Source organism: Phyllostomus discolor, chromosome 5 (assembly GCF_004126475.2).
Source record: "Phyllostomus discolor isolate MPI-MPIP mPhyDis1 chromosome 5, mPhyDis1.pri.v3, whole genome shotgun sequence".
Classification (NCBI taxonomy): Eukaryota; Metazoa; Chordata; class Mammalia; order Chiroptera; family Phyllostomidae; genus Phyllostomus; species Phyllostomus discolor.
In genome coordinates this window covers 75,128,292-75,141,469 of record NC_040907.2, presented here as the reverse complement: position 1 = coordinate 75,141,469, position 13,178 = coordinate 75,128,292, and the positions used below count along the sequence as shown (strand labels likewise).

The following is a 13,178-nucleotide window of genomic DNA, read 5'->3' as shown; positions in this document are numbered from 1 at the left end:
GATTTTGCAACTTATCAGCTGTATGAAAGTAGGCAAGTAACATAAACACCTTGTGCCTCTAGTACATATCTACAGAGAACAAACAGTGAGAAGCTAGGAACTATCCATTTCATGTGCTATTGGAGGGTTCAAAAAAGACAAAAGGAGTTTAACAATGATATTCTGCATGTGTTTGTCATTGTTAGTATTGTGCAGTGGTGGAGGATTGACCCCCGTTAAACACCCTTCCCAGCATGGTTTCCAGTTTCTGAAGATACCTGGGGCTGCACGTGAGGGGTGTGTGGGTAGCCTGTGGACGAACAGTAGTGGCTAGGAATGCAAGGGCCCTGTCTCATGCCTTCGAGTCTGGTTGTTGATAAAGGGAAGTGAATGGGTCAGCTGAAGGTTCCAGGCCTCTAAAATTTATTCGCAAACCAGGCTTTGACTTCCCAATTTGAATGAATCACACAAAAGCAGACTATATGCTTGTTTTCTGTTTCGTGTCACTGAGTAAATTCCCAAGCTATCAGGGAGAAATGTTGCTGGTTCTCTATTGTTCATCCACTTATTTATTCAAACACCACGCAGACTGGCATTTTCGTATAGTTTGTTCACTACAGTAGCCCCAGTGCCTCGAGCAAGGCCTAGTGATAATAGGTGTTCAATGGGGTTTCCTTAAATTAAACCTCTACTGAGGGTCAGTTGTGTTTTATTACGGCACTTTGTAAGACATTTGGAAGTACTGAGAAAGAAAACCCAGAGTCAGTGACCTTAGGGAGCTTATCATCCAGCAAGGAGAAAGAACAATAAACAGAAAATGATAATTTGTAACAAGTGCTCCAAGGAGTTGGGGGAAGATGGTGTTCAGGAAGACTTCACGGAGGTAGTGGTGATAATTATATTTCATACAGTGTGTTCTTCTTCAACAGCGGGGGCCAGGAGGCGTGCTCAGCAACCTATACACACATTAAAAGGGGTCGTTGTTTTTAGAGTTTGAAAACAGTAAAACTGACTGGAAGTCTGTCTTTGTTTTATTACCACATAGGGGGCGATTCTAAAGTAAGGCTGTGATCAAATACTCTTCCCTGCCAGGCGGCTTCAGGCCGGCCCCCTCCCATCCCCACATACCCCTGAGGCACAGCCTCAGCCTTCTCTGGGTGAAGTTTGTCCCTGTGAGACACTTGAGCTTCAGAGACGATTGTCTCCCTGAGAGTAGAGCCTTCTGGCTTGGTAATGGTAATTTCACACATGTGTTCCATAAAAAATTAAAAATTAAAAAAGCCTTAACTCTGAATACACATATAATTCAAGACAATGCGGTAAAAAAGAAAATATGTTTTCTATAACTCTCAGGAGCCTAGGAAGGCCTTTTTTCCCCCTTGTTTGCTCAAAGCAACGTGATCTTTTAAAAAGCCTGCTTCCCACTTTCTTGGGCCCACCTCATGCGCCATCACACTTCCATTACCAAAGAATGACCTTTCATTTGTAGAAAAATAAATAATTTTTATCAAAAATTGATCTTTGAATTCCACCATCTCGTTTTCATTGTTCTATTTTAATCTACCAGTTGGTTATGGTTATATGCTGGGTTTATTATTACTTTTTAGACCTAATAAATGAACCCTTCTCTGTACGAGCTATCCACCTCCCAAACTCAGAACTCAGTGATCATCATTCTCTATTGAATTCTTATCAGTATTTTGCCATAGTTTGGATGATGTTCATTTTTTGTAGGTTAATAAGGATCTGTTACCTCACTCTGCTTTTTGGGGTATGTGGAATGAGTTAGGAAATTACTCTCAATCTCTAACACAAGCAAACAAACATCAGTGTAAGAAAGCTCTGACTTCCCTAGGAGAGATTGTTGTTCCTTGGGGCAATCACTTTTCAAATGGTACCTAATGCTGTGTGGATAGTCTTACCCACCAAAGCAGCTTCTTTACGCGGCGGGATCTACCCCATTGATTTTTGTAGAGTAAATCATAACAGCCTATTAACATTCCATTATGCTGAGTGTAGAACTAATAGGAGAATGGGCGTGAGGTCAGGCATCAGATGTAGACTTCAGAAAGTACTGTTCAAAAGCTTGAAGTGGAAAACATTTACCGAGGCCAGTGGGTGAAGCGAAGACTTTAAGGGAAGGAAACAAAACTGCGCCACTTTCTAGTCAGTGAGCTATTAATGGCAAATTTAACTTATTCTACCCTAATTTACACTTCATCAAAAATTTAGCTGAACCAGTGTACACACACATCTTTTGAGCTTCTAATTTTCTCTTACTAGGGTTTCAACTCTTTAACTTAATTAATTGAATTAGAAAATGCAAGAAACTTCTTTGAATTTTGTAATCTCATTTAATGCTTTTATATTGGGGTGAGGCCCACTGAGGGCAGAAATGGCGGTGGAGGCACAACAGTTGGGGACCAGCGGCAGCATTTTTGTGCAAATTGCTACAAGATAGTTTGAGTTTGCTGTGAGACGGTGAGGCATATCAGGGCTCTGAGAACTCCACAGTAAGTCATCAGAGATGTTTTTCTACTTCATTAGCTGTTGTCTGTAGCCTGTGCTGGACCCTTAACTGGCCATGGAGTGAAGGGACAGTTGAATTGTCTGGGAAGTTTTCTCAATAAAATCTGGCAGAGCATATAAGTGAAAGCAGTTTTGAATGTGAGGATTTTGTTATAATTAGGTTTATTATGTTCCAAATATTGTGCTAGGCTCTGAGAGCTGTAAGAGAAGTAAAATAGAATCTTTGCCTTCAAGTTACAACTCCGGTGGACCTGTATTCTGAAGGCTCTAGAACCTATTAAAGCCTCAAAAGAACTCTGTGGATGTGTTAAATTAGTTTAAGGTAAATCTTTCTTAACTATTCATGTAGTTACCCATTAGCCATTGTTTGGAGAAAACTGGGGAAGAGAACATGATAAGGAAGGTCAGACATGTAGAAGGATTACCAGGAGAAATTGGTGTCCAGAAAACCGAGGGAAGAGATAATTTGTAGAAGGAGACGGTGGGTCAAGCATATTACTTACCTCTGAGAATCCAAGTAAGATACTTGTAAGCTCACAAAACTGAGTAGCAGAGATTGGAGGTAATTGGCAACTTTGAGAGAGCTGCTGAGTAGAGAAAGCCTGCTGGTGGAGGGTTGATGAGGGAAGGTATGAAGTAGAGGCAGTGTTTTATCAGAAGAGTCTTTTGAAGGAGAAGGTGTGAGAGGTAAAGGGTGTGACATAAGAATCAGACACCATCAATTTGTAATAGTGATTTTGGACCAGTTGTTTAATCACTCTGGGCCTCAGTTTCCTTGAAAGTCTGTAAAACAAAGGCTGATACAAGTTACTACTTGAGAGAATCAAATGAGTTAATGCCAATATACTGTTTGCATTAGGTCAATGTCTTAAGAGAGATACAGTGAAAATGCAGTAGTGATTTAGAAGAGAGAGCAGTTACTACAGAGTATGGGCTAGTCGTCACACAGGGATGAACAAAAGTAGGCTTATAGTTGTTCATGTGGAAAATAACACAATAATCAATAAATAATGATACAAGCATAAACTTTCATGTACCCACAACTGTAAACCTACTTTTGCCTACCACTGTGCGTCTCGCTCTGCATTTTTGGCTGTGGTGAAAAGATAAAATTTACCATTTTAATTATTTCTTAGTGTACAGATCAGTAGTAGTAAGTGTATTCACATTATTGTACAATGAATACCCATGACTTTTTCATCTTGCAAAACTGAAACTCTGTATCCATTAAATAACATTCATTTCCCTTACTCCCAGCTTCTGGCAACCACCACCTTATTTTGTATTTTTAAGAGTTTCATCATTCCAGATACTTCACATGAGTAGAATCATACAGTATTTGTCTGTTTGTGACTGGCTTACTTCACTTATTTCAAAATCCTTTTGAGGGCTGAATAATATTCCATTGTATGGACATACCACTTTTTATTTATTAATTTATCTGTTGAACATTTGTGTTGCTTTTACCTCTTGGCTATTGAGAATGATGTTGCTTTGAACATGGATATATAGATACCTTAAAAAAAAAAAGCAAGTGATGTTCAGTCTTCTTTCCTGCCCTGTGTGTGCCTCCTGGCTGTCCAGAGCCATGTTTCAGAATGGACCATGCAGGAGAGATGGATTGGCTGTCGTGGCAGATTCAGAAGACCACTGATGGAAGGAAGGAGAGCTTGGAGACAGAAGGGCATTTTTCCTTTAGACCTCACGAAGCCTGATTCCTGAGTGCTGTGCTTGTATTCTTTTCCAGTAGAGAAGGGAAGGGCCCATCTTCAACTCCTCTTTTAAACTTCAGTTGCTAGAGAACCTCAAGTGTGTCTCCCACTGTGGGAGGCTGTAAAAACATTTTTGTTTTCTGCACCATTTATTTTTTCTTGTGTTATGAACAATGATAATAAAATATTTTCTAGAAAGGTGAACCTTTAAATAGGTGAACCGTAGGCTGGTGAAGAGAGCATTTACAGAATTCTTGCTGTGAACTAATTGTAAAGTTTGTGTTTCTCTGCCAGCTAGGGTTGGGAATTGTAACCCCCCACTGTGCCTGGTCCCTTCCCGGTCTTCTCCCACCTCTGTGCTGTTGGTCTTACTCCTTTCCCCTCACTAAGTAATGGCATACGAAGAGGGAAAATTGATGCTGTGTGTTATAGATGTCTGTACTGAACTTGTGTGGCTGTTTTACACCTATAAAGGAAGAACTGTATGTATCCTGACAGTCTCCAGAGAAGGGATTGATCAAAGGTAGAACCCTATTAGCAAGACTTGTTATTCAAGAAAATACTTCCGACCAGAATGTAGCTCGTCTACCAAGCAGCATAGTAATCCCAGAGACTATAGGGATATCGGAATTTACTCTTCAACTTCGTCAAAGTTTTATGAACAGATTACCTTAGATTTTTCTTAAGTGACTTGATGTTAGAAAAGTTAATGCAGAGCTGTGAAGGGATCGGGCTGTCATTTTTGGGGTAAAAAGGAGAAAGGAAAGGGGAAAAGTGGAAAAAATTGAAACATCATCCCTTTTTAATGGCCTATTTAATGGCCATAATGGACGTGTCATTCCCTAACTAGATGTTAGCTTTATGACCTGCTGGCTCCCCAGCCCCCTCCCCGGGCTCTTATAATTTTAATAGCAAAAGGTTAAATGCTATTTGGAGGCGTTGTAGGATCTTGGCGTGCTTCAGGTGGGATGTGTGCTCAACCTAATCTCCCAGTTCTGATGGGATGTCATTTGCCTCAAAAAGCTCACATTTTTAATTTTTTGGTAGGTTCTGAAATGTTGGTCTGCAACTGGACATTGAAGTGACTTTTTCAGAATAATAACTGCAAGCAACACCAGATCCTGGGGGATGGATAAAGCCTGGACACAGAATCAATAGACCAGGAATTTTTCCTTGCTCAAATGTCTCTCTGCTCTCTTGAGTAAACAGAGCAACACTTTCCCGCAATGGAAATGCTCTTGGTGGATAGAGTTTTAAAAAGACTGTGCCTGCCCCTAGGTAGGCAATTTTAATTTTTAGTCTTGGAATTTTATGAAAGAGTGGGAGAAAAGAAAGCGAGAGAACAAAGTGAGTAGGAGGAAGGAAGTATCTGTGTCACAGGGAACATGCTGGCAGGTGCTCAGGCCATGGGGAGAGAGCAGGGCAGGACTCCAAGCAAGACAAGAAGAGAAGCTTTCCTCTCTCCTTCTCCAGTGAATATGGTTTTACCTGGCGGACAGTGCAGATTATGAAAAAATAAATTTTGAGATACCTCTGCCACAGGAAGCCAAGTTTCAACCTTTGTTTTACTTCAAATTTGACCAAATTTCTGTATGTTCTATAGGCTTTCCATGGATTTATTCTATTTCCTCAGTCCTTCTACTGCTTTTGGTCACCCATTCCACACTAAGTTGTAAGCTTTTCTCCCCAAATAAAACTTTTTCTTCACTCCCCATTCTTACTGTGGTTTATCTGTCAAACTGATGGCACTCTTTGGGTCTGGTTACTAGGTTCCAATATTAAACAAAGTTATGCTAAGGAGTTAATAGATAGGTATTTTTTCACGGGGATTTGATGCTTGTGACACAGCCCTGATGGGGCTTTGGGGATCTGACAAACAGCCTGGGAAGAGATTGTGTTGAGTAGTAGGGCCTGTTGGTGTTCCTGAAATCTTACAGGTGTGTGCTTAGCTAAATCTGTAGCTCTGGCCATACTTATTAATACACTCAATGTAGTAAGAATGTTTTTAAAAGTGCAGTCTCCTATTACTCTACCATGGAGATTTTCATTATATATTAGAACTGGAAAAGTCCAACACTGGTCTCATTCTAAAGATTTTTTTCATGAATTGATATATATATGACTTGTTGCCATTTCTTGTGGTGAGAAAAAAATAGAAAGAAAAAGCAAAAAGAAAAAGCCCCTGAGATGAGCTTCTCCCTAGCGGGAAAGCCTGCGCCGCCCCACTGGGGAACGAGACTGGCTGTGTGTCTGTGTGCTCGGGGCCATTATTTATTTAGCTGGAGTTCCTTTAGAGCTACGCACCTAAAGCCCTTTTACCGAAAGTGCCTGGTTTTTGGGTAGCATTTGTGACCATTCATTGAAACATGCTGGGAATAAATCTAGCTTTTAGAAAAAGAGAGGATAAATGAGAGGGTTGTTAAACTTATTAGAAAATGATTATTTGCTTTTGACATTTTCCGCAAGAAAATCAAGACAAGTCTTAGTTTTCTTCATCAAGTACTTTTTGCCCCCTCCCAGTTGGTCAAGTTCTTTTTAGGTGGCATTTAGGCATCGAGTTTGTGTAAGTCCACAAATGGACAACAGCAAATGTTCAGCCATCTTACTGGTGTCAAGCTTAGCAAATTGGCAAATATGCGAATGCACCAAATGCATAAACAAGTTTATATGGGGCAAGTATCCCAAATGAGGACAGCAGCTGCCGGTTGACCCTTAAGAACAGAAATGCCTCTCCTGATCTTCTAATCTGCTACTGCCCTGGGTTGGGAAATGTCAGCTCCGAGATTTATAGGTTCAGGGCTCTGGGATAACAAGTTGCCTCCTTCAGCCCCAAGAGCTTCTTGTTATCCAACCAAAGATATAGAGACATTTTTAATTCCCTGTATAATTCTTTAAAAAAATATATATTTTTAACCCTCACCTAGGACATTTCTTTCATTGCTTTTAGAGAGAAAAGCAGGGAGAGAGAAACATCAGTGTGAGAGAAGCACCGATGGTTGCCTCTCATTCGCACCAGGCCTGGGGGTTGTATGGGCCTGGACCGGCAAACAGACCTACAACCCTTTAGTTACGGGACAGTACTCCAACCAGCTGAGCCTCACCTGCCAGGTTCTGCCCTGTATAATTCTTGAGTTACTTGCAACATCAGTGGTGGGCTCAAAAAAGCTTTTTTTTTTTTGGACATCGATACAAAGTACTCATCAGTAAACCATGAAAATTTTCAGAAGAGATTCCCTTCAGCTAGTAAAAATTCCTATTGGTAACTGGAGTATAAAGCTCTTAGATTTGCACTTGTTTTTCAGTCTGGGTTTAACTGAACCTAAGCAATACCTTCAGGGTAATGGGAAAAATTCAGTTTTTCCTCTGCTCTTCCATAATACTTTTTTTTTGTATCTGTAGTTTTTCTCTAATCCCTCTCCTCTAAAATTCCTTCTTAAAATGTTGATGTTACAAAGATGGTTTTAATGTTTTGGAGGGTTGTTAGTATGTGATTAAAATTGAATATCTATGGCTCATTATTCAGTACCAAACTTGGTATGGGAAACATTTGCTGGTAATCAATAAAAGCAGCTTTAGACATTCTTCACAATGGCTAAGATATGAAACCAACCTAAGTGTCCATTAACAGATGAATAGATAAAAAACAATGGTATGTATATATGTGTATGTGCAAACACACACAGCAGAATACTACTCAGCCATAGAAAAGATGAAAGCTTGCCATTTGCAACAGCAGGGATGGACCTTGAGGGTACTGTACTAAAGTTAAGTTAGAGATTGACAAACACTGTATGGTTTCACCCATATTTGGGGGGGAAGCAAATGAACAAACAAAAACAAACTCGTAGATGCAGACCACAGCTCAGTGGTTACCAGAAGGGAGGAGAGCGGAGAGTGTGCAAAATTGGTAAATGGGGTGACAGGTGGGCGGTGGACACACCCAAGACTGTTGCTGGTGAACATGTTGTAGTGTATGCATGTCAAATTATAATGTTGTACACCTGAAACCTATGCAGTGTTATAAACCAGGGTTATCTCCATAGAAAAGAGCTTTATGTGTTGCTACACATAATCAAATGGAAGGTGGAAGACACTGCTGATCTAGTTGATCCTGTAACTGCTTTTGGTCAAAAGAAATAGGTAAAGCACTCGATTCAGGAATCTTCTTTTCTTTGATTCCATAGTATCAGGAGAATATTTCCATGGATATTTTATTTATATGGAGAAACAAAACCTAAATCTCAAACCACCACTTATAAAACCCACACTCTCCTGGGCTGTCATTTTGGTGGTGGACTCTGAACTCCTTTCTGGTTGTGTCCTGTGTAGTAGATGCATGTGTCTGATGGGGGTGCGTTTTAAAGGCAAATGGATTTAAAGATATAATTTAGTGATATTTTGCTGAGTGCAGTCCTCGCTATACATGTCTTCGTACATTTTACTATTTTAACAATATTTAGTTATCTGTTAGCCTACTTGAGGCAGACCTAATAATTTAGTTATTATTTCAAACATACATAATAGCTCAATATATGTGTCTGATTATGATATTAGCCATTTTTGGTTAACTCTAGTACTATTTTTAACTGTGTGTATGAATCAGTGTATATTTAAGAAGTGAGCTGACTAAATGCCATTAAATGAGTTGTCCTTATTTTGGCTTACGCCCTGCCCGAACTTTAAGTTTTCATATTGAAATCCAGCATTTAAGTACTACTTTTAAATCTCAGCCTTTTAATTTTGGGTACCAAATATGGCAGATTTATTCAGGTGGCCAAGTAGACTTTTTCTGACCTTGAATGTGGTTTACTGGCATTACATTAAAAAAAAAGAGAGAGTCGGTATTTGCCATTTTAGGATAGCATAAGCCCATGAGATTTTCCAGAGATCATTTTTAAAGTCTGACTTGCAGCTGCTGAACATCTACATTTTTAGCTAAAAGGCATCTTCCTTGCATTCAGATCTAAGTGACCCTGGAATGCAGTGAGGGGATAGTTTGCTGTGGGTTAATCTTTGGACACTTCATAGCTGACAGGCACCAGCATCTGTGGTCTGTATTGCATTGTTCTTCAGGTCTACAAATAACATTCTCCTAAATCTGGTGATAGTTAGGGGAATGTTTACTAAGATTGGTTTTCTTTTCCATTTGCACAGTTTTAAAGCTGGAGGTAAAACATAATACAAGTGCGGTTAAAAAAAAAGATCTGTCATTCAAAAAGTAATTCATGGCACTAGTGAGGTTGAAGTAATACCAGGAACTCATGTTTTGTGTGGGAATGTTCATCACGATGTTTTCCTTTTGCTTAGTAACGTATTCATGTGCTTTAACGTGGGCACCAGGTGTTAGTTCACCTGGGCTTACTGAGGGCAGTGTATTTTTACATGCATATGCGTGTAGGCTAAGGCATTATTAGTGTTTTCCACAGCACAACAAAAATGTCAAAGGAGATACTTTTGTTTTAATATAATTTTAATGGAATCTGGACCAGAGAGTCATTTGAAAGTTGAACAGACCACAGTTCATTTATATGCAGTCAAAGAGCTTTGGGCCCTCAATATTGGATATATAATCTTATTAAAAATGGCCTTTGAAATCAGTAACAAATAAAACAACTTTAAAGTGTGGTAGCATTGAGTTCATTCTTTTAAAGACTTTATCTTCAATTACCTTATTTTTAAAAGATGCACCACATTGTTTTTGATTTAAAAAATGCTTTTATTCTGTGTATATATTCACTACTGTCCAAAATACGTCATTGTGTTTGTCTGTTTGTTTGTTTTTGCAAAAAACAATCTCTATTCTCAGTCGTTTCAGAGCCTAATCCTTGAGGCAGACATTTTGCTGAAGAGCAGCCCAGGCAGCAGCCGTGTGTCAGCCTGGTTTGGTTTTTGCTGAAGGAGCATGATAATGCATTTCCTTGCCCATCATGGGCTTTGATCTAAATTTTTTAATGAAATAAAGTTAAGGTCAGAGAATTAAATATAAAAAGTATATCTTGCAGACAGAACACTCGTTAGCCTCTGCTCGTCAGTTTCAAATCTAGGAGCTGGGAAACCATTGTAGTGTTACACTGATGTTGAACCGATAACAAATTTGATGAAACTCTGGCACTTGTGAAGGGCAGCTGATAATAATGGTGCAAACTCAACAAAAAGTTCAGTAAAATCTGTAGGAGGCATTTTCTCTCATTTGGCCTTGTTCTGTTGGTTGTTGGCTTTTGCTTGACAGGATGGAGGCATGGTACTTATCTCCCCAGCTAGAGTGAGTTTAATGTGCTTTAAGGATTGAGTATGCACTTCTTTTACTGTCTGTGACAATGTGACAAAGCAGATACATGGAAATGATGTAGTTGTGTATTGTTTGGAAAACTCACTCAAACAATACAATTCACATAAACTTGAAAACAATTTGCATTGTTTTGTTTTTTAAAAAGATTTTATTTATTTATTTTCAGAGATAGGGGAAGGGAAAGTGAGAAAAACATCAATGTGTGGTTGCCTCTCAAGTGACCCCTACTGGGAACCTGGGTCACAACCCAGGCATGTGCCCTGACTGGGAATTGAACTGGCGACCCTTTAGTTCACAGGCAGGCCCTCAATCCACTGAGCCACACCAACCAGGCCTGCATTTTTTTTTTGCAATCAAAATAAAAGAAGGCCCTTTGACTATTGAAAGACCTCTTTTCCTCTTTTTTCTTTAAGATGCAGTAAATCAGTGGGCCCTTAATCTGAGAAAACGGGGTAACCTCAGATATTTTTCTTTAGGATTGATGGTATATTTTAATTCTTAACCACTTCTATGTAAAGTTAAATGAGATCTTTTATATAATTAGGCAACATCTTAAAACATATGATTGGTCATGTTTCTGCCCTGCCAAGAGAAGAAAGTCAGCCTAACAATGGGGCAAATTCCACTAATTAAAGTCGTGCCCAAGTGGGTTAATATGATATAGATGTTGGTTTTAATTTTTAATAGAGCTTAAAAGGGTAATGGGTCCTGAAATGTTCTGTTTGGAAAGCTATGCTCTATAAAAGTTGTTTTTAACACAGCTGGTGAACCCTGGCTGGTGTGGCTCAGTTGGTTGGAGTGTTGTCACATGGACCAAAAAGCCACAGGTTTGATTCCTAGTCAGGGCATGTATGAGAAGGCAGTGTCTTCAACATAGATGTTTCCTTTCTCTCTCTCTCCCTCTCTTTTCCTCTCTCCCCCCCCCCCCACCTCTTCTCTCTCTTCCTCCCTCCCTCCTTCCTTCTCTTCCCTTCTCTATGAAAGCAATGAAAAATGTCCACAGGTGAGGATTAAAAAAATTAACACAGCTGATGACTCTTAATTAGATTATAGGCTTGCTGGTCTGTTTGAGAAAGAACAACACTGCGGTGCCTATGTATTATCATTTTTAATGTATTAAGATACCTTTCTTTGGTAATGGCATTTCTGAATACCTGTCTTTCTGCTCTGTTTCAGGTGTGAATCATGATGACAGTGAAAGACGGTGATTTACTACTTTGGGGGGCATGTGTGTGTATGATTAAGGGATGTGAGTGCAGGACTCCAAGATTTACTTCCTTCCTGTTCCAGCGGGATGGCCAAGGAGAGTGAGTAATGGGATAATTTATACCGCCGCAGGCCCTTCGTCAAGAGACCTCTAGTCAAAACAGGAAGATAAAACTCAGATTTCAACTGGGAGAATACAACTTTTGATACTCTCTGAGCACTTCTTCTTTGCAAGCAGTAGTCTTCAGAATTTTTGTTTCACTTTTTCAAGGAGGTTTCCATGAAAAAGGTTAGTGTGTCAGTATTGGTTAAATTACGTAGGTACTTGTTAACTTTTATATATATTTCCTCCATGCCTTATATTTCTTGACTGTTATGTTGTTGGGATATCGAAGAAACTTCATGGTCTAATTAGAGAACTCAGGTTCTTTTGGTAAGGTTAAGGTGTTACTGAGGGTGAGGAATGTAATGACACATTCAGCAACTTTTTTTTGGTGGAGGGAGCTTATCAAAAACTGCTAGTCTATGATTTTATATGAACTTCATTCCAGTTTTGAGGTGGCAAAATGGGTAGTTGGGTGGATGTGGATAAACAGTTTTTCTGCCAACTCTGTAGGGTGTGTGTGTTTAGGGCAAAAGGGTTTAACTGGCTGTGGAGAGATCTTTATCCAGATATATATACTGCAAGCAAACGTAGAAGGAGTTGAACAGGGCGTTGGGTAATGTTCAAATGGTTTGTTTCATCAGCAGTGGCTCTAGATACAGGCTTCTGTGCCTTATTTTCATGTTTTTTAAAAATGTAGATATTAGCGTTTAGAACGAAAATCATTCTAAAATTCAGATGTATCATCAGTTTAGAATTGCTTACTGTTCAGAGGTTTCAGGCACTAATTAACGTGATGTGATCTGACGTCTTATCATTGGTGACATTAGGTTTATGAAAAGCGAATGCCACAAGGGATATTTTAAACATACTGATTTTTATCTTTCACTATGGAATGTCTTAGCGGTTGGCAGTAGACTTCTTATATTAGAGATCATTAAGATAAAATGGGAAGAGTTCCAAGATCTTCCTTTTCTCCCATCTGCTCTAGGTGACTAAAACATTCCCATAAATAACGGGTGCCCTTTTGAACTGACCTTCAGGTTCATATGATGTAAATATTGATGGCCTTGACATTTCTTGGTATGTGCATAGTTCAGGAGACACAATATCTCCAGATAACTCAAAGCAGGTGGGCGAGTGGGTAGATGGCCATGGTCTCTCACTGATCATCATAATTCAGAGGGGCCCAAGCCATAATCTTATCTCTGGGCTTTGGGCTGGGAGAATGTCAAAAGCAAAATCATCTTCTAGTTCTTGTCTTCCTATAGGCATTTATAGCCAAACCTCTCTGGATTGGGCTCATGTTAATCTGGCCTACTAAGATGTTTTATAGGAGAAATAAAATGTTAAGTGACTT

At 39.4% G+C, this 13,178-nt stretch overlaps 1 long non-coding RNA gene across 3 annotated transcripts in view; it reads left to right on the top strand.

Moving 5' to 3' along the window:
- The window catches only part of LOC118500703, a 347,021-nt gene that overhangs the window by 179,685 nt on the left and 154,158 nt on the right, over positions 1-13,178 (top strand). For all 3 annotated transcript variants that reach the window (XR_004903280.1, XR_004903281.1, XR_004903282.1), the window contains one exon: positions 11,686-12,004. This is a non-coding gene — a long non-coding RNA (uncharacterized LOC118500703). The remainder of the gene's footprint in view (positions 1-11,685; positions 12,005-13,178) is intronic.